The following is an 18,428-nucleotide window of genomic DNA, read 5'->3' as shown; positions in this document are numbered from 1 at the left end:
AACAGGCAGTGGTGAGTCAGATTTGACCTCCAAGCCACAGTCGACAATCCCATCCTTGGTACTTTCTCCAGACCAAGGGGGCACCAAAAACCACCACCAAACCCCAGCTACCTAAACCAGAGACACTTGGCATGATAATTTTGCCATGATTTGAACATGACAACTTTCCAAATATCTCTGCCACTTTTAATTCCTCCAGCTTTGGTCCACCCCTTGGTGATCTCTACACCATAACCCTTTTATTTGATTTTTTTGTGTGTGTGTGAGAAACAAAAAATGAGTGCTCTAATCTCTCTCTCCTACCACAACCATGCTGTTAAGGACAGACACAGGGCCCCAAAGATACCACCGTGAAGCTACTCAGTCAGTAACAAGGAGTAAAAATCATTAAACAGATTCCTACAGGGTCCTCAGGAGCATTTGGAGGGCTATGTCTCTAGCTCTGAAATGATCACTCTCCTACAGACTCCCACTGTGAGACTGGACACAGGCTGAGGGTCCCTGGGTGGTGCTGACCCAGCAAGGCAATGTTGATATCTTTGTGTCCTTTTGGTTGTTTTTTTAGCCGATGATGGGAAATGTCTAGAGTTAGTGTGGCACATAGGGAAGAACCTAGACTTTCGTGTCAAAAATCTAGATTCAAGTCCTCACTCTTAGGTGATCTTTGGAAAGTCACCAACTCTGGTTTGGCCTCAGTTTCCCCATCTGGAAAACAGTGATGCTCATAATATCCACTTCACAGGGCTGTTCTGAGGTTCAAAGGAAATAATACATACATGTGTAACTAACTACAAGCCACCGTAAGAAGGTGAGCGTGTTTATTCATTCAATGAAAGTGTATTGAGAGGGCTGCTCACTGAAGGAGATGCTGAGCATTCAAAGGTTAATACAGCTAAACTGTCGATCTCCAAGGGCTCAGAAGGGAAAAGAACAATTCATTTAATTACACAGTGGGAAATACAATAGTGGAGGTCCATGTACCATGGGGTCAGGAACATACCTCAAACCACAAATGTTCAGTTAGTTAAAATTTTTCCAAAAAGAAAATTAAATGGGAGAACCTGAGTGGATCAGTCGGTTAAGTGGCCAATTCTTGATTTCAGTTCAGGTCTTGATCTCAGGGTCATGAGTTCAAGCCCTATGTTGGGGCCTGTGCTGGGCATGGAACCTATATATATAAATATATATAATACATATAATATATAATATACATGTAATAAATTTTAAAATAAAATGAAATTGTTGGGGCTCCAGAGTGGCATAGTTCCTTAAGCCTCCGACTCTTGGTTTCAGTTCAGTTCATGATCTTGGGGTCTTAAGATCGGACCCCATGTCAGGCTCCATGCTCAGCTTGGAGTTGGCTAGGGCCTCTCTCTCCCTCTCCCTGCACTCTCTCTCTCTCTCTCTCAAATAAATCTTTTTTTAAAAAATTAAAACTTAAAAAAAAAATTAAAACTTGTTCTGCTTTATTTCTTTCTGGGATAGAAAAAGGGGAACTCAGGACAGAACTCTTCCCTCTCAGTTTCACTGGACCAGTTAGGAAAGATCAGGACTGAGAGAATATTCCACTGAGAATCTATAGAAATCACCACGACCAGAGGATGCAAAAGAGAAAAGAGTCCCAACACGTCCAGTCCTCCTTAAGGAAAGCTGCTGTTTGCATCCCCTGCCTAGAGCCCTCAGAGACTAATAGATAAATCTGTGTTTTATTCAAACCAGATGCTGAATAATAAATTATGGCTGGTGGCCCTGAGTGCAGCTGGGAACAACAGCGACAGAATGCTTAGCAGGGAGGGGGTGGCAATTTGATTCTTTGAAGACTGGAGACCTCATAGGATCCTAGTCTGGTTTCTTGTTCATCTTACTTCTCAATGGAATAGGACCTGACATTCACATTCTATTCATGAATGCACAGAGAAAAAATTGTTTGCCTTTGGACTCAAAGGCCCAGAAAAATGCCTTGAAAGACTCAGTCTAGCCCCCTTGGAGGTTGTGGTTGTGTTTAATACAGGGCCCATGGGCAGCCCAGGTGGCTCAGCGGTTTAGCACCACTTTCAGCCCGGGGTGTGATCCTGGAGACCTGGGATCGAGTCCCACGTCAGGCTCCTTGCATGGAGCCTGCTTCTTCCTCTGCCTGTGTCTCTGCCCTCCACCCCCTCTATCTCTCATGAATTAAAAAAAAATACAGAGCCCTGCAACCACTCTCCACCTCCTCCCAGCCACCACCTGCTCCCCAAGGAACAATTGCAAATCTACCTGGAGGACTCTACGGAGGCAGGGAAGAGGAGCTGGATTTTGTGTCTTTTGCTGGGGTTGGAAATAGGAGGAAACATGACTTCACTCCTATTTCCACCCACCCCCCCCCGCTTCCCTTGGGCTACCCCCAACTGCCTGCCCTCATAGTGCATGGATCCTGGATTCCCCACCCCACCTGAGCAGGTCCTGAGAGGCAGTGGCATCAGGGAGGAGAATTGGGGGAAGCATGCATTTTCTCCGTACTTATGGAGTGTTGGAGATATCAACAGGAGTAGATTATGTCAAAGGTAAGCTCTGGCCATAGAGTGACTGAGGTACAAGAAAGGAAAGGCCATATAACTTTTCGGGTCTCTGGCTGAGGTGTGTCTGAGCAGGGCAATGCTCCTACCCAACTTTGGTGAATAAACCCAAAGTCCAAACTGCAAACCCGAGAGACTATACAGCCTGGGATCTCTGTGCTGTTGGATGCAGCCTTCTGACAAATAAAGACACCCCAATCATATTGGATCTTTCTAGTCCCTAAAATCCTTAGCCAAGGACTTCATTCACACTGCAGCATAGCCAATGCCAAATAGACTCAATTAATCAGTTAAATAAGATTAGCTATTAGGTTAAAATTACTTGCTCTGGAGTATATAAGTTTTCTATTTGTTTATGTTTTATATTTGTATTTTGATTATTCAGCCTCATGTGAAATTTATTTTAATATAGGAAAATATATAATATAAAAATTAAATACTTCAGGGGATTGCTTTAATCTTTTTATGAACTAGTCAAATTATTAAATGATAAAATGCCTTTGCCTTTGCAGTTTACCTTTTCATGAGTTACTCTAATTTCTAAATCTGTATTCTAACATCTGAAAGTATTAATGCAATTACATTTTTGGCACTGGTTAATTGTATGTGATGTAAGCTTTGAATTTGGTTTTCAAAGGCTGAGTAACTGAAGAATATATCTGGCAAGTCCTCATCTGAAGAGGTCATCCACAACATCCAACTCTACAGCCTGAGTCTCCACTCTCTTGGGTCCTCTATGGCCCGGGGCAACACAGACTACCACCTGTTTAAAAACTCTCCACCCCTGGCTTCTGTATCTGTTCAGCTGCCTGGTCTTTATCCTGTTTCCTTACCATCAAGTACTTTAATTAAACAAAGAACTCACTCACAATTTCCACACTCTATTTGTTGCTACCACTAAGGTGACCAACCACTGAGGTTTTAAAACCCAAAATCCTACATCTCAGAAAACCCTGTCTTGGGCAAACTGGAGCAGTTTGTCACCTGAGCACCACTCAAATAACTGAAGTTATATTCAGACTTCAAGTACTATCTTCCTTTTCTTTTTTTTTTTTTTTTTTAAGGATTTTATTTATCCATTTGAGACACAGAAAGAGAGTATGAGCAGAGAGGAAAGGCAGAGTGAGAGGAAGAAGCAGACTCCCCCCCTAAGCAGGGAGCCTGACGCAGGGCTGGATCTCAGGACCCTGAGATCATGACCTGAGCCGAAGACAGACACTTAGCCATCTGAGCCACCCAGGCGCCCCTAGATTTCAAGTATTGCCTTTCAATGACAGCTGTGATATTCGCTCCAGTATCATTCCTTTAGGAGCAGACATTCACAGACTAGAATTTCTCACACAAAACACAAACACAAACGCTGGTGTACACGTGCATACTACTCCTTAAAATCCTCCACTACCTTCCATTATCTATAGACCTTCAGATGGGCATGCAAAGCCCTCCATACTGTGTCTCAGACTTACCTCTCCTGACAGATTTTGATGCTTTATAATAGTCACTGTACTGAATATAATCATTTGAAAAGTCTGATGGTTTGGATATGGATGTTTTCTTTTAATTATGGAAAACTATACATTCAGAAAAGCAGAGAAATAGAACAGTGATCCCTTATGTACCTCAGCCTCAACAACTATCAATTTTCTGCCATGATTGTCTATAGAAGGCTTCTGAGTAGTGTTATATGATTCAAATATTTCTATGAGCTTTAGCCTACAAAATTTTGTGCGTTCTAAATTTCCCCTAAATGTCATGTCCATTCTCAGTCTGTGATTTGATCCCCTTCAAATTAGCATAGGTGTGTGTTCTCTGAAATTTCTAATTCTATTTTGCCCTTTCAACAATCCTTAAGTACGTCCCACTGTATTTAGCTTAAGTTCCTTGAGAAGTGGTTCTGCTTGTTTTTCCTAACTCATTTCTTTGGCCATTTTTTAAAAAGTAATCTCTGTGCCCAAGTGTAGCTCAAACTCAGGACCCAAAAATTAAGAATTGCATGCTCAGGCACCTGGGTGGCTCAGTGGTTGAGCATCTGCCTTCAGCTCAGGTCGTGATCCCAGGGTCCTGGGATCGAGGCCCACATCAGGCTCCCCGTAGGGAGTCTGCTTCTCCCTCTGCCTGTGTCTCTGCCTCTCTCTCTGTGTCTCTCATGCATAAATAAATAAAATCTTTAAAAAAAAAAAAGTGTTGCATGCTTTATCAAGTGAGCCAGGTACCCCTCTTGGGCCATGTTTATTTATTTTTTTAAGTATTTTTTTTTTTTTTAATGATAGGCACACAGTGAGAGAGAGAGAGGCAGAGACACAGGCAGAGGGAGAAGCAGGCTCCATGCACCGGGAGCCCAACGTGGGATTTGATCCCGGGTCTCCAGGATCGCGCCCTGGGCCAAAGGCAGACGCCAAACCGCTGCGCCACCCAGGGATCCCTTGGGCCATGTTTAATGTGTGATTTGCAACACACACTGTACAATAGTTTTGTCTTCTTTCCTCATAGAGCTATTGAGCAACCCTACACTACTCTTCAGTAAGTCTTCATTTTAAAGAGTTCTACATTAGTCATAAAATATCTGTTTGTTTTAAAACCAATAAAATCAAGAAGAAAAGTCCTAAGATCTCTTTATCCATTCCCCCCCACCCCCCAAAAAAACAGGTTTTACTTACTTTCCAAATCTCTTGTCCAACTTTCCTGAAGAAAGCCTAGGGTCATGTCTGAATTCTCAGTCCTCCTTAACCAGTGTATGCTGGCAAACCAGTTCTCTGGGAATGAGTGTGGAGGAGAGAGAAAGGAGAGAGAGAGAGGAAGAAAGCAAGCAAGCAAGTAGGCCTGATGAGTAGAATATTCTGATTTTCATTGTATAAATACTCCCCCTGTGATGGAACTTGCATTACCATCACGACGTCATTAAATGGAAGTTGGGAAGAGATGCACACCCCGTCTGTGCTCTCTATCTGGTAGCCGACTCCAGGACATCACTCAATTTCCTCAGGTCAAAATAACAGAAAGGCTGAACATACCAATGCTATAGCCACATGGTCTAGATTTCAACATAGTACTAGCTCTGTGACCTTGGGCAAGTTGCTTAACTCCTCTGAGGCTCAATTTCCTCACCTTTACAATAGTGGTAATAAACACTTCTGTCTCATGGGTTTTGCTGTAATGTGCACAACTCTTACAATAGCTCCTAACATCCTGTAGGCGCTCACGTATTTCCTGTTATTACCCAGGAAAGAAGATCAAATGGTGCCGCATGGAGTTACTGCCACTAGATGGCATCCTCCTCATTCTTGTAGCGCGATTTGTTCTAACAGAGGTATTTGCAACGGGACAGTCAAGGAGTCCGTAACAAGATCAGATGAATTAACTAACAAGACTTCCCCCTCTCTCATCTCCTGGCTTAAGTTTCATATTTTCCTTTAAAACGTCCATTAGGAACCCAGCTATTGATGCTTATGACCCTTGCTGCCACTTCTAAAGCTCAATGCAGAAGCTATTTTCAATAAAAAATGCCTAATCTTGGGGATCCCTGGGTGGCTCAGCAGTTTAGCGCCTGCCTTTGGCCCAGGGCACGATCCTGGAGTCCCGGGATCGAGTCCCGCGTCAGCCTCCTGGCATGGAGCCTGTTTCTCCCTCTGCCTGTGTCTCTGCCTCTCTCTCTCTCTCTCTCTCTATCATGAATAAATAAAATCTTTTTTTAAAAAATGCCTAATCTTACTTAGTCATTATAGGAATCAAAACAAAAGCCACAGTTGTCCTTGTTACATAAGGGGTCAACTCTGATCTTTGCTCTCCTCAGCTATCTCCTCTCACTCAAAGGAAGACAGTACGGCTTCAAATGTGACATCCATTATCGTCACATTGTTTCCTGCCCAGTCACTCTGAAAGGGGACATAAATCAGTCAAACAATAGTTCAGTTCTATAAATATTTACTGAGCTACTGAATATGTGAGCTACTGTACCAGATAATAACGATATAAGGGTAAATAACTATACAGAAGGAAAGAATTGGCCTATCAACAAATCTAGATCTTTCCAGAAATCAAATATTAATTTTTTTATGAACTCAGCAACTTAGTTAAAACTTACATAGAAGAATAAAGGTCCTTGAATAATTAATCTCTGCCAGATACTAAAGCATACTGCTAAGTTATTGTTAAACTAATATAATGGGCAAATGAGCATAAAATACACTCATTTATACATGGAAACTTAAGATATGATAAAAAGTGAACCATATGTGAATGGGCAAAAGATAATTTATTAAAAATTAATGGTGGGGGCACCAGCTGGCTCAGGTCAGTGTGAGGCATGCACTCTTGATCTCCGGGTTGTGGGTTCAAGCCCCATGTTGGGTGTAGAGACCAGTTAAAAAAATAAAATCTTTTAAAAAATAAAGTTAATAAGTACTAGGAATGAGGCTCACTGTTTGAAGAAAAATAAAGTTGGATCTTTTCCTCTTACTTTATACAAAGGAAAATCCAAATGGATAAAAGATCCAAATGTGAATGGTAAGATGATAAAGTTAAGAAAATACAGAATTTTGTCACTATATGATAGAGAATGGCTTATTAAATAAGATCCCAGAAGCTCAAAACCTAATTAGATTTCCATTCAGTGAAAGGTAGGGATGACAGTCAGGGAGAAGGCATTTACAACATCCAGAAGCCACAGGAGACCACTAAGAAGAGTGTACAAGGAAAACTGACGTACACACATGTACACATATAAATACAAACAGAGGAAGCTCGAGTGGCCAACAGAGGGAAGAGGTGCACATTCCCACTTATAACCAGAAATATGCAAATTAAGTAAGAGTGGCGCCTGGGTGGCTCAGTCCATTAAGCTTCTGACTCTTGATTTCAACTCAGGTCATGATCTCAGGGTTGAGCCCTAAGTCGGGCTCCATGGAATATGTTTGAAGATTCCCTCTCTCCCTCTCCATCTGTCCCTACATACCCCCTATCCTGGCACACACACACTCATATACACTTTGTCTCTCTCAAAAAAAATTTTTTTTAACGGAAAATGATAAGATACTATTTCACATTCATCAGAATAGCCAAAAATTACCAAGCGTTGGCAAGAATGTGAAGGAAAACCCTGGTGCTGCTGGCAGGAGTGATAAATTGTATCACCATTCTGGAGAACCATTTGTCAATATTGGTGAAATAAAATATTCACATACGCTTTGAGATAGATCCACTCACTCCTGCGTACATCACCAAGAGAAACTCTAGCACAGGTTATTAAGGAGACACAGATAAGATGTTCCTTGGAGCACTGTTTGCAGAGGTAGCAAGTCGAAGGCATACCAAACAAGGAGAATGGGTCACTGAGGTGTGGTGGATGCCCAGGGCAGAAGAGCATGCAGCAGTCAGATATAGCACATTAGAAGTCAAAACAGCCCTGTGGATATTTTCAAGAGAAAATATAAGCAGAACAACAACAAAAGAAACATGACAAGATCCACAGCCCAGCACCACTTGTGTATATGAAAAACATCTCGCATGTGAAACAGCAGGTCTGAGGAGGTGATATTCATGTCCACAGACGTCATCCACCACAACAGCACATGTATCCGAGAGAGCACACAATGTAGTAAGTTAAGAATATGGCTGCTAGAGCCAGACCACTTGGGTTCAAATCCTGACTCTGCTGCTCACTGGCTCTGTTGCCTTGGGCAAGTCCCTTAACCTCTCACTTTCTTCGTTGGAAAAACAAGAGATAATAATAGCAAGTACTCTATGTGGTTGTGAGGATTAGCTGAGTTAATACAAGTGCTTAAACAATGCCTGTCAGTGCTCCCTAAGTGTCACTGTTGCTATTACTATCCATAATATGAGCAGGGGAACTAGAAGAGAAAAATAAAACTTAAAAATCTATGGTGAGAGGTGCCTGGGTGGCTCAGTCGGTTAAGTAGCTGACTCTTGGTTTTGGCTCAGATTGTGATCTCAGAGTCGTGGGATGGAGCCCTTGCATCCGGCTCTGGGCTCAGTGTGGAATCTGCTCCAGATTCTCTCTCCCTCCAGCTTGGGCTGTCCCCCCCCACCACCACCTTAAATAAATAAATAAAATCAGAAAAAAGTAACAAAACAAAAAGCTAGGGTGGAAACTTCTATGTATGATAATAGTGAGCTATGTATTGAAGGGAATGTTTAATTCAACTCTCTCTGTACCTGAGGTTAAAACACACACACAGCCCTCTCTCCTTACACAAGCTTACAATACAGTGAAGATTGGAGGTATCAATCTACTGCGATAAGGGCCACGGTAAGAGAAAGCATGGGGTAGCACAAGAACCCAGAAGAGAGGTTAGCTGGCAAGTTCACAAAGGGATTCTGGAGGATAGGAGTGTTGGGAGGCAGGATAATTTAGAGTTTAAGATTTGGGACCTGAGGGGCACCTGGGTGGCTCAGTCAATTAAGCATCCAACTCTTGATTTTGGTTTAGGTCCGAGCTCAGTGGGGAGTCTGCTCAAGATTCTCTCTCTCTCCCTCTGCAACCACCCCCAACTCCCCCCTCTAAAATAAATAAATAAATAAATAAATAAATAAATCCTTAAAAAAATTTTTGACACCTGATCACAGTTGTGCCTTTTATTATTGTGCGTGATTTTTGATAAGTTACATTCCCAGAGTAATTACAGTTGGAAAACACCCAGGCCCTAAGAATATATTACTAGAACTCAAAAACCCCGGCAAAACCTCTCCATTATCTCGGCTATGACTATGTAGTTCCTATCTCTTTAAGAACAATCCCCCACCTGAAAACGTATCTGCTCATTGATTTATTTAGAATTAGTTGTAGAGCAAGCTGTTTCCTTTTTGTAATCTTCAGCAAAGGAAGGATGCTAAGGGAACTGATCACATAAGAACTTGGAAGCAGAAGCGGATGATGATGAGGCTGGCTCTTAAAATCAGGAGGAGATAGGGGCGCCTGGATGGCTCAGTCTGTTAATTGTGAAACTCCTGCTTTCAGCTCAGATCAATGATGTCAGGGTCAGTGCTTAGCAGGGAGGTTGCTTCTCTCATGCTCCCCCCCTCTCTCTGCCCATCCCTCCTGCTCCTGCTCTCTTTCTCTCTCTAAAATAAATAAATAGGGCAGCCCAGATGGCTCAACAGTTTAACTCCACCTTAAGCCCAGGGCCTGATCCTGGAGTCCCGGGATCGAGTCCCACGTCAGGCTCCTTTCATGTAGCCTGCTTCTCCCTCTGCCTGTGTCTCTGCCTCTCTCTCTGTGTCTCTCATGAATAAATAAATGAAATCTTAAAAAATAAATAAATAAATAAATAAATAAATAAATAAATAAATAAATAAATCTTTTAAAAAAATCATTAGTTGGTAATTACCTGTAAGAGCCAGAGGGTCTTTTGAGCGACTGACTGATACTTTTGAGTATCAGCCCACAAACTATTATTGGCAAGTGCACTGCAGGGTGACAGCTGCATTAAAAGGAAATCCAGCAGGCACACACTGATTCAGTAGCTAGAATGTCATTTTGCCATAAGACGGTGGTTCTTGGTCCAGAAAAGGGGACTTGGTCACTGGAGAGTTTACAAATCCCAAATGCAAAACATTTGCTAGGTTTGTTCATTTTTCTCACAGAAGAAACACAAAAATAAAAATACTTGAGCAGCCTGAAATCTGCTTAAGGAATGACCTTGAAAGTAAAGAAGAAAAAGGACATCACACACATTCCTTCAGGCACAGTTCCCATGGACAGAGCTGAACAACATGTTCTCCAGCAGTTTGAAACCAAAATCAGGTAAAGGAAAACAGACAAGTTCCATTTTTGAAATTGAGAACAATCTCCAATGCAGGAAGTGGCCACCAAAGTCTAGTGTCAAGGTCACAAAGATGACTTCAGACCACACAAGTTCAATTATCACCCCCACCCCTAACAGGGGTGAATCACTCCATAGCTTGGTTTCCCCATCAACAGAATGGGAATCAGCATGAAAATAGTTGAACAGACACTGGGGAGTACAGGTTCAGTTTCTTAAAAAGTTAAATGTACCATTAGGCCCAGAAATTCCATCGCAGCTATCTACCCAAGAGAAATGAAAACATATGTCCATACCAAGACTTGTCTGCAAATATTCATAGCAGCACTGTTCATAATGGCCAACAATTGGCAATACCCCAAATGCCCATCAACTGGTGAAAAGATAAACAAAATGTGGTACTGTACATGTGTGAAATGCTACCCAGCAATAAAAAGTAAAAAAAACCAAACTACTGATACCTGCTACAACATGGATGGACCTCAAAAACATATAAACTGAATGAAGCCAGATGCAAAAAAAAACTATATATGATTCCATTTACATGAAATGTCCAGAAAAGGCAAATCTATGGAGAAAGACAGCAGACAGCAGATCAGTGGTTTCCTGGGACTAGGAGTGGTTGTGGCATCAGCTGCAAACTGGTCCAAGGGACTTTTTGAGGTAACGGAAATATTCCAAGAAGGATTTTGGTGATGATTGCACAAATCTATAAATATAAATCATTGGAATGGTATACTTACAATAGGCAAATCTCATCTATGTAAATTATACCTCAACAAAGCTGTTAAAAAATAGCACCTACCTTTGTAGGGTTGTTACAATGATAAAATGAGTTCATTTTTTCAATCTATTCATTTATTTTAGAAAGAGAGAACGAGAACATGAGCGGGAGGGGCATAGGGAGAAGGAGGGAGAATCTCAAGCGAACTCTGGGCGGGCTGATAGTGAAGCAGGAGGTGGGTCTTTATCTTACAGCCCTGAGATCACCACCTGAGCCTGAGCCGAAACCAAGAGTTAGACACTTAACAGACTGAGCCAACACCCAGGTGCCCCGAAATGAGTTAATTTTAATAAAGCACTTATAATGGTATCTGACATGTAGCAAGCAATGTGTGCTCTACATGTATTTGCTAAATAGTATAAATGACTTTTTGTGGTTATGTGATGCATCACATGAGTAAATTACTGACAGTAGTTACATGATTTCCTACAGCACAGAAGGCACGACATCTGAGTAGTTAAGCAAGAAGATTACTGCTCTTCTATAAAATAGGTTTTAAGAATCGGGGGCAAGGAGACACCCGAGTGACTCAGTGGTTGAGCCTCTGCCTTTGGCCCGGGTTGTGATCCTGGGGTCCTGGGATTGAGTCTTGCTCACTCTCTCTCAAACAAATAAATAAATGAATCTTTTTTAAAAGTTTAAATAAAAATCATACTTAGCTTGAAGTCCCTCAAGTAGAGACTTTGAAACTTGTCACATGACCTGGCTTCTACCACCACCTCCTCAGGCCACTGCCTTCTTTGCCCAAAAGAACTTCTCTCAGTTCCTTGAGACTCTGGACAGCTTTCTTTTCTATGTGTTACTGGCTCTGGGTGTAAATCTACCTACCTTCCCTCTCCAGTCTAACACCTACCTAACCTCTCCCTGCCTTTCAAGTCTTCATTTAGGGTCACTTTTTTCTAGGAATTTGTTTGGTTCTTTCTTGTTGCCCCAACGCCCCCCACTTCACACACACACACACACACACACACACACACACACACACAATTTTAACTGAACCAACTTTATGTCTTTTGATTCTCACATCAAAAGATAAATGCTGTTCATACCCATCCCCAGGCACTCACAATAGTATGTGGGGCACAAGAGGCCCCCAAGAAACACTAGTGCAATGATTCTTAGCCTGGGGTGATTCTGATCCTGCAGACATCACCTCAGGAAGTCCTCTCATGCCAATTTTCAATCACTTCCCACTCCCACTCCCAGCTGCAGAAGAAACCACTGATCTGCTGTTTTCTCTGAAAATGTCATACAAATGGAAATGTACATTATGGAGTTCTTTGCATCTGTTTTCATTCACTTAGCATAATATTTTATTATCACAACTAGGATTGGGGGTACTCCTGGTACCTCGTGGGTAGAGACCAGGGAGCTGCTAAACATCCTATAAGGCACAGGACATCCCCCCACACAAGAATTATCCACTCCAATATGTTAACAGTGCTGAGGCTGACAACTCCTACACTCGTGGAATGAAAAGTGTAAAGTAATGAGTAAACAGATCATGTTTTTAGACCTGAAATTAAGGATTGCTCCCAGTGCCCTTTGAAAATCTCAATAAAGTCTCTAAAAAATGCAATATCCCTTTCTCTCCAAAATGCGAAATTTGTTTCTTGAGTACTATTTTCAAAGAACTCCTTAGGATGCGAGAACCATCAGAATTATTATTATATCAGGGGCACTGTGGTGCTTTGCACAGATCCCCTTCAGACATGACCTCCAGCTCATGGAGTGCTGCCAGCAGACAGCCCTCAGCTGAAGAGACGCTTCAGCCCAGTCAGGCCACCTTCCCAGGACAGCCCAGATCCTGTGACTGACATGTGAGGGGCTGTAAAGGCCCAGTCAGCTCACCCAAGCTTCACAAGTCCTTGTGGGGTTGACTGAGAATCAAGCATGAAGCCCAGTGCCTCCCTCAGCCTTGCTCCTCCCCTTCCACAGGAGGCAGCCATAACATCAATCCCTGCTCCGTAAATAAATCAATTCTCTCTCTAGTCTCCAGGAGACTGTGTTCCTATGACACCAGGAAACAATGGCTCCAGCTTCTAAAATGGATTTTGGAATACACATTTTTTAATATATATGTGCCAGGGCGGCTCAGTTGCTTGGGCGTCTGCCTTTGCCTCAGGTCAGGTCAGGATCTCCAGGTCCTGGGATTGAGCCCATCTGGGTCCTTGCTCAGTAGGGAGTCTGCTTCTCCTTCTCCCTCTGCTGCTCCCCCTGCTTGTGCACTCGCTCACTCTTTCTTTTTTCTTAATTTTTTTTTTAAGATTTATTTATGAGAGACATAGAGAGAGAGGCAGAGACACAGGCAGAGGGAGAAGCAGGTTCCATGCAGGGAGCCCGATGTGGGACTTGATCCTGGGACTCCAAGATCATGCCCTGGGCCAAAGGAAGGCTGTAAACCGCTGAGCCACCCAGGGATCCCCACACTCACTCTTTCTAATAAATAAATAAAATCTATTTTAGAAAGGGTTTTCAATGTATAAAGAAATATGCAAACTAATATCTAGTGACAGAAAGATTACTGCAGACTCATGTCTAGTGACAAAAGGCCTTTCTTTCAGTGGTTGTTTTGGGAACAGAGGGCAGAGTTCACCAACTGTCTCAGGGAAACTTGCAGCTACGTTCACTGTCTTGATCATGGTGATGGTTGCACAGGTGCATACCTATGTCAAAACTTAATTTATTTATTTATTTATTTATTTATTTATTTATTTATTTATTTATTTATTTTTTATTTATTTATAGTATACTTTAAATATTTGCAGTTTATTGTATGTCAGTTACACTTCAACAAAGCTCTTCCATAAAGAAAGAAAAAAGAAATTGTCAAAGCCTTAAAGAGTGTCTAAGAAATAAAGAAAAACTGTATAATCCCTACTAGAATTATTTTCATTTTCTTTAGTTTTGATCCATATGTTTACGTGTCTTATAAGGGTATAATGACAGCACATACTTGCTGTTCTCAGTGTGCAATGTTGTCACACTGGTATGTCCTGATGAACTGTGAGATGTTCAGCTAAATAAGTTATTATTTATATATCAAGTATGCCAGTTTGCCAAGGTTGATCTCTTCTAATAAAGCATAGTGTTTCCAAGATTAGAAGCATAATAATATCAACCTCACTCTCTTGCACTTCGGCATGATTTATTCAGGGGAAAAGCTAGCACACAGGGTTTCACACAGCCCTTGGTAAATCCTTAGGAAAATGTCAGGCCTTAAGAACCCAGATGTTCATCTCAGTTGCATCTTGGCAAATATTGTACCTTAAAACTGTGTCACATGTGTTGCTACGTGCCATTTCACAACTGACATTTTCCTTAAAGCAAAGTAAAATACACAAATGGTAATAAATCAGATAAACCAGTCTCCTTGGAATCCCCTTCCCTGTTCTGCTAGTACAAGTTCCCAAAGGCATTTTCCTACCTTTCTTACTTTTTCTTCCTTCCTGCCTGCCTTTCTTCCTGGGTAGATAAGATACTCAAATGGGTCAAAAATCAAAGTGTTAAATGTTACATCCAACAAAAACTATCTACCTTGCCCTCTCCCAGTCCACTGGCTTCCCTCCCCAAGAGCAACAAGTTTCACCAGTTTTTTTTTGTCTCTCCATCCAGCTGATATCAGTATGCACATATGTGTATCTGTATACCACATACTTGGAAAGTATTGCAACCGTTAAAAACCACACACTTGGAAAGTACTGCAACCCTTAAAAAAAGACAGCAAATAACATGTACTGTTTTATATCTTGCCTTTCACTTATTAATATATACGGTATCATGGAATATTAATATTTAAAGAGCTTCTAAAGTTGAAAAATAGGGGATCCCTAGATGGCTCAGCAGTCTAGTGCCTGCCTTTGGCCCAGGGCGTGGTCCTGGAGTCCCGGGATCGAGTCCCACATTGGGCTCCCTGCGTGGAACCTGCTTCTCCCTCTGCCTATGTCTCTGCCTATGTCTCTCTCTCTCTCTCTCTCTCTCTGTGTCTCTCATGAATAAATAAATAAAATCTTTTTAAAAAATAAAGTTGAAAAATATTATAAATATTGGTGAATTGAATTAGCTTCACATCAATGAACATTTAGGTAGTTTCCAATCTTTTGCTATTATAAACAATGTAATAAATAACCCTATAGCACATCATATTGCATTAGGCAAACATGTTTATAATATAAATTCCTAAAAATGGAATTGCTAGGTCAAAGGGTATATTTGTAAAACAGAAAGATATTGCTAACCTGCTCTTCTTGTTAGAGGCTGTACCAATTTATACTCCCACCAGTTACATAAGACAATGATTTTCTACAAATTCCTGCCAAACGTCCTGAGTCATCAAACTTTTTGATCTCTGCCAATTTGATATATAAAAAGATATCATAGTGTAATCCTGACTCACGGTTTTTATAAGTATATACAAGCATAATTTTTTATGTTTCATATGTCCATTTCTGTGTATGTTCTGTTCATATCGTTGGCCCATTTCTCCACTGGGCTTCTTTTACTTTATTGATTTTGTAGCTCTTTCTACACTAGGTTAATTAGCTTTCTGACTGTAAAATGAACTCAAATATTTTTCCCAGTTATTTTCTGACTTACTGGAGTTTGCCAAAATTTTAAATTTTATGTATTTGAATGTATAAACCTTATTTTAAGGTTTCTGCATTTAGTATCACAGCTAACAAAGTGGCCTCTATTCCCAGATTTTATTTTTTAAGATTTTATCTATTTATTTGGGAGAGTGACAGAGGGAGCAGAAGCAGGGGGAGGGGCAGAAGGAGAGAGACAAGCAGACTCTCTGCTGAGCAGGGAGCCCAATGCTGCTTGATCCCAAGACTCTGAGATAATGACCTGAGCTGAAATCAGACCCATAATCGACTGAGCTACCCAGGTACTCCTTCTACTCCCAGATTTTAAAAAAAAAATATATTTTCCCGTAAGTTCCTTGGGTATTTTAGTGGTTTCTTTCTTCAACATAAAATATTTGATCGGGCTAGACACGTTCCTTGTGTAAGGTGTTACATATGGGTCCAGTTACATTTTGTTTAAACCTCCCAGTTGTCCCAAAGCCATTTATCCAGCAATCCATATTTTACTTATTTGGAAAGGCAATTTACTTAAAGTATTTGTAGTTCCCAATATTTAACGCCAAATTACATGACCAAAGCTCCAGGGAGGTTTCAAATATAGACATATCACTGACCATGAAAGATGAGGATTTGGCTTAGATATCCCACCCTGTCTCCACGCCTTCCAAAGTTTGATAACCACATCATATTTAGTTCCTTTACTAGTTATTTTTGCTACTATAAATAATTGGCTTATGTCATTATTTCTTGTGCCAACAACTCTAGTCAGTAGCTAGACATTCCTCTCAGCATATATAAAGAAATGTACATATTTTTTGTTGTTCTCACTTAGTATTACCCACAGGCCTAATCTAAATAATAATAATAGTGTAAGAAGGCAGGATGTAGAGACTCAGATCAACATTTTACCACGCTATGATTCTTAAAATCCATCAGCCCATACAGTATAAACAAATGATTAAATGAATAAATACAAACATAAATACATAAATGGAACAATTCTCCTTTCAAAATTTCAATTAATAAATGTAGAAGAAACAAGAGAAATAGAAAAACATCATTAGAACACCACAGTAATCATTGCTGCAGGCAAATTCTACCAATGAGTGATAAAATTGGTAGGCGAAAGTTTAAGAAGAAACAGGAAATTTTATAGCTTCAAAGTATCTCCCTCAGAATGCATCTAGGTTACCATAGTGGTTTCCACATATATCCACAAATTCTTTGATGTCTTTCCCTCCAAGAGATGTGTTTAAATCTACTCAACCAGTATCCCCACCTCCAGACTGGGCTGCACTTAATGACTCGTTCCAAAGAACAGAGGATGAAAAGGGGGAAACGATTTTTAGAGAGAACTTGACAGTTTTTTCCACTTTGCCCAAATGGTCAAAGTTAACATCATGAGTAACAAGTCATGCTAGGATCAGGAACCCCCGATACAATTCAAGCAGAAAGGTGTACTTTCAAAAAATCCAAATCCCAGCGTAGACAAGAAAAAACATCAAACCCAAGTTGAGGGACATTCTACAAAATATCTGACCAATACTTCTCAAAAGTGTCAAGGTCAAGAAACAAAATAAAAAGTCAAGAAATTTACACAGATAGGAGGAGACTAAAGAGACAAGAGAACTAAATGCTAAGCGGTACTCTGGAATGAATCCTGGAACCGAAAAAAGGACAATAGTGGAAAAACTGGTGAAATCTGAACAAAGCCCATCATCCAGTTAATAGTAATGCACCGATGTTAATTTCTTAGTGTTGATCATTATACCATGGTTATATAAGGTGTCCACAACTGGGAAAGCTGGATGAGAGGTATGTAGAAACTTGCTTTACTATCTTTACAACTCTTCTGTAAGTTTACAATTATTCCTAAATATTAAGGTTTTTAAAAATAAGTGATGACTTACTTTTAAAATATTATTATGGGGGCTAAATTGCTCTTGGATACTTTTAAATTAATATTACTAGAGAAATGCGTAATTTTTCAGTTTCAGTTATTGCAAAGCAATTAGTTCAATTTGCAAGTGGGTGAAAACAGCAGCCTCCTTTCATTTCATACTTCTATGTAAATGTTGATACTGTCTTTCTATTCTGTTGGCTTAGGGTTGTTTTTCTAATGAATACAAATGAGGAGTGGAATCTTTACGATGTGTTTTCCAATTCATAAAATTAGTAACATAATTTTAATAAAATTCAATGGAACTTTAAAAAATCATTTCCTTGCGGTATATATAATCCCGATGTAAGGCGATAGGACCTAGCTACAAACAGAAAAATGGAACACACCATTCCCCAGGATCCTTCCTTATCGTGGCCCGGGAGGGCTCCTCTCCTGCACTCACTCTCCGAGTAGGTACTGATTGTCCAACATGTTCCAGACTAAGCTCTGATGGGGGGGGGGGGGGGGGTGTGGAGTGTAACTTGGACACTTCTTACTCTGCTCCGGCCCTAGAAAGTTCCTGCAACCGCCAAGTCACGCTAATAACTCACATCGATCAGCTACACAAGCCACTGTCACAAGGCTCTAGGCCGTGCGACCTAGGGGTTACCACCACGTAGGCCCACTCTTAAGCGAGAAGAGGAAGCAACCGAGGCCCGCGAGGCCGGCCCACGGAGCACAGCTGCGGGCGAGGCGGGAGGGAGACGGCGCTCGGGGCCCGGGGACGCTCCGAGGCCCCCGGCCCCCTCCGGCCCGCCCGCCCGCCGAGGCCTTTAGCCACAC

At 41.2% G+C, this 18,428-nt stretch overlaps 1 protein-coding gene across 37 annotated transcripts in view; it reads right to left on the bottom strand.

Moving 5' to 3' along the window:
* Positions 1–18,428, bottom strand: part of KEL (Kell metallo-endopeptidase) — a 294,970-nt gene that overhangs the window by 256,739 nt on the left and 19,803 nt on the right. For 27 of the 37 annotated variants that reach the window (XR_005371215.1, XR_005371216.1, XM_038559306.1 and 24 more), the window contains one exon: positions 5,213–5,308. The exons of 3 other annotated variants lie outside the window; for them this stretch is intronic. The gene's annotated coding sequence lies outside the window, so the exon portion shown is untranslated. 7 more of the 37 variants (XM_038559311.1, XM_038559312.1, XM_038559309.1 and 4 more) reach the window with 7 other exon arrangements.

This window comes from Canis lupus, chromosome 16 (assembly GCF_011100685.1).
Source record: "Canis lupus familiaris isolate Mischka breed German Shepherd chromosome 16, alternate assembly UU_Cfam_GSD_1.0, whole genome shotgun sequence".
In the NCBI taxonomy this organism is placed as follows: Eukaryota; Metazoa; Chordata; class Mammalia; order Carnivora; family Canidae; genus Canis; species Canis lupus.
The sequence above is the reverse complement of the archived record's forward strand: the minus strand, read 5'-3'. Positions and strand labels throughout refer to the sequence as shown.